Consider the following 3874-nt stretch of genomic DNA (forward strand, 5'->3'; position numbering starts at 1 on the left):
TGACCCGCAGGGCCCGGTCCTTGCCGGGCCGCAGAGCGGCGTCGCGGTTCGGCTTCGGGCCTTGGGCGGCTCTGGCCGGAGACCCCCGGCCCCCTGGGGCGCTGCCCGCCCGGCCTCGCGCCGCCTGGGGGCCGGTCAGGGCGGCGGGGCGCGCGCTCACCACGGCCGGCGTGTCCTTCCTGGCGCTGCGCGTCCTCGGCGGCGGCCGGGCCCGTCGCGGGGCGGGCGCGCGTGGCCGGGCGTGTCCTGACGGGCGGGCGTGTCGCGGCGGGTGTTCGCGGCCCGCGGCTCCTGGGCGCGAGTCCTCGGGGCACGGCCGTTCACGCGGGCGCTGCGCGGGTGTCCGTCCGAGGGGTTGGGGGACATGCGGCGTCTGCTCGGCCAAATGGGGAGCCGCCTGGACGCCCCTGAACTGGGGGGCCACGGCGGGGGGCCCTGAACACCGTCCGCCGCCCCCACGGGCACCCCGAGTCCCACCACAGGGCCCTCAGGGTTTCTTCATGATTCCCAGATTTTCTTCGTGCAAATCGTTCGCCCGCGCTTGGGTCTCACTCGGCGTTTTCTCGTCAGCTCCCGGGGCAGGGGGGCACCCCGCGGCGCCCGCGCCGGGCCTGGGGAGTCGTCCGGGCGGTGCGGGCCCGCACGTCCCGGGCTGGGGAGGCCCCGGCACAGGGGGAGGTTTCGGGAAAGGCAAGTGAACCTCAAACACGAAGCCCCCCCGGGGGAAACGTTTGCATCCGTGCAGCGCCCTCGGCCCGGCTCCGCCCACGGCGCGGCGGCTGCAGAGGAAGCTACTCCCTCAGCTAATGATCCTCCGCGCTTTACTGGACAAAACCATTTGCTTGTAGCTACAAAAATGTAACCTGTTCAGGGCCTCCCCGGAGGCGCCGCGCTTGAGCGCTGGGCTGCGATCTGCCCGCAGCCTCCGCAGCGCCGCTTCCATCCCCGGCTGCTCCCCGGGCGAGGGTCCCGCACGGCGCGCAGACCCCTCCCGCCGCCCGCGGCTCCCCCCAGCAGGGTCCTTCGGGCCCTCTGCCTGCTCTGCTCCCCGCTCTGGCTCTGGCGAATCCTCTCGCCCTCCCGCGCTTCTGACTGTACCCAGTGCTTGTATAAACAAAAATAAATCTTTTTAAAAAAACAAACGTAATCTGTTCACAGTTTACTTGCACTTTTTAAAAATCAGGGGGATTTTAAAAAATTTTCTTCCACACCCTGAAGGATAAGCCTTCACAGTTACCCTCTGTGCTACTATTAACGCAGGTTCTGGAAACTGTTCAGGGGAAAATTAGCAGGTGCAAGGCTCATGGGAAGACCCCGGGTACGGGACAGAAGCATCATGCTCTGTACTTTGTGTTTACATACATGTGCATGTTTGTCTGTTTGTGTGTTGCAAATACACGGAACATGTGGCCACACACACAGGACAGTCTGAGAATTTCTCCTTGGATGAGAAGTCAGATGAAGAAACGCCACATTGTCCTTTCTCTGCCGGCTGTCGTGTGTGGGGTCAGTCACGCCCAGCCAGGACCGAGGGGACGGCCGACGCACACGACGGGGGGGATGCCGTGGTCACTCCCAATGCCAGTCCTGACGCACACGCCCCCTCAGAAGCCAATGAAGTCCATCCTGGTCACCAGGTCTCACAGCTGGACGACTGCTTGGATGGAGGATCAGGCACTCTGGCCCATCCAGTGGCCTCAGAGGACAGGCTGTGGTGCCCTCAGCGTGGGGCGCTCGCAGCACACGGCTCGTCAGCTTTGTGCTAATTGGTCTCTGGGGCACCCACGACCAGGCTCGGCCCATATAAGTCTCCTTTACCCGAGCCTGGGCAAGCAGAGGCTGAGCCCGGGATGCCACTGCTCAGCAGTGTGTGACAGCCACGTGCACCCTTCTGGACACAGGTCAGCTCGTCCAGGTCTCCCCCCAGGGACAGAGGCCCATGTCAGCCTCGCCTTGGGACAAAGCCCCCAGGTATAGAGACCAACCCTGGCCAGGCAGGCAAGTCCCAGCAGGCCCTGTGAGCTGTTCCAGCGGCACAGCGGGCCCCGGCTCCTGCACATATTAGCTCGCGGGCACAGGAGGGCAGCCAAGTCACACTGGGCTGAGACAACACTGCTCTGAGCTGATGATGGAGCTGCCCCTGCTCGGGTCCTGAAATCCAGCTTGGACCAGTAGCTCCTTGGGGCCTGTCACGTCTCCCTCAGCTGAGCAGGGTGCTGGGCCAGGTCGTGGCCTCCGTGCTCCTGACATGGTGGCCACCCCACGGCAGCCCGTGGACCAGCTTTGCTCACCTGGAGAACGGAGGCCCCAGCCCCTCGCCCGCTCACCAGAGCTGTGACCAGGTCCACAGAGAACAATATAGAAACCCCGGACTCTGCAGGCCGAAACCTCCAGGTGAGTTCCCAGGAGCTGAGGCAGCTTCCCGCTCTGACTGGACACGTCACTGCTCTGTTTGATGCAACACTGTCCTGCTACGTTCCTCGTGGGCTTGTCAGTGACATTTCTCTGGCTGATGCAGCAGTTCCAGGCTGTGCTGTCACAGACAGTCCTCATATCCTTAGGGACTTCCAGACGCCGCTTCATGCCTGCAGGAGCCGAGCGTGGGTGGTGACTCAGGAGCAGCAACCTGGGGAGCAATGAGAGCCCAAGGTGGAGCCTCCAAGAAGACAGAGATTCTCCATAAGCCCTTTTCTGACGTTGCCACAGACCAGCCCCACCATGGGTGACAGCGTCTCCAACGTGACCCCGACCCCGGTCACAGAGTTCCTGCTGCTGGGGCTCCCCGAGGACCGGGCGCTGCAGAGGCTCTGCGCCAGCGTCTTCCTCCTGACGTACCTGGCCGCCGTCGCGGGCAACCTGCTCATCGTGGCCCTCACCTCCACAGACCAGCGCCTGCAGACCCCCATGTACTTCTTCCTCAAGAACCTGTCGCTGGTTGACATCTGCTACATCTCCACCACCGTGCCCAAGTCCGTGGCCAACACGCTGACCAGCAACCCGGCCATCTCCTTCCGGGGCTGCGCCGCGCAGGTCTTCCTGGTGATCGCCTTCGCGGGCTCAGAGTTCACGCTGCTGCTGGCGATGTCCTACGACCGCTACGCCGCCATCTGCCGCCCGCTGCACTACGGGGTCCTCATGAGCAGGGCCGCCTGCGTGCGGATGGCGGCGGCCTCCTGGCTCAGCGGCTGCATCTACAGCTCCCTGCACTCGACGGGGACCCTGTCCATGCGCTTCTGCGGGTCCAACGTCGTGCACCAGTTCTTCTGCGACGTCCCCTCGCTGCTCGCGCTCGCCTGTCCCGGGGAGCAGAGGCTGGAATACGCCTTCCTTGAGGGCAGTTGTGGCTTCTCTTTTTTGTGTTTGCTTTTTATGGTTGGGTCCTACGCTCTCATTTTCTCCACTGTCCTGAGGATTCCATCCACCCAGGGCAGGTTGAAGACCTTCTCCACCTGCCTGCCCCACCTCTTGGTGGTGACCCTGTTCCTCACCTCCGGGACAGTCAAATATTTGGGGACCAGCCATGAGTCGTCATCCTCCCTGAATGTGTTCACATCCGCACTGTACTCGCTGCTGCCCCCCACCCTGAACCCCGTCATCTACTGCCTGAGGAACCGGGACATGCAGGGAGCCATCACCAGGGCCCTGGGCAGGCTCCCCAGATAGATGCCTCCTGTGTCTGAGCTCGCTGGGCTCCCGTCTGCCTGACACAGGGACACCCCCTGGCACCCCTGCTGAGAGCCAAAGCAAGGATTTCTCTACTGTGGTTTTGAGAAAGCAGAGGGGACACTGTCCTGAACCTGGATGGCACTAATGCCGTGTGTGTGTGTGTGTGTGTGTGTGTGTGTGTGTGTGTGTGTGTGTGTGTGATGTGAGT

Source organism: Talpa europaea, assembly GCF_964194135.1.
Source record: "Talpa europaea genome assembly, chromosome: 9".
NCBI lineage: Eukaryota > Metazoa > Chordata > Mammalia > Eulipotyphla > Talpidae > Talpa > Talpa europaea.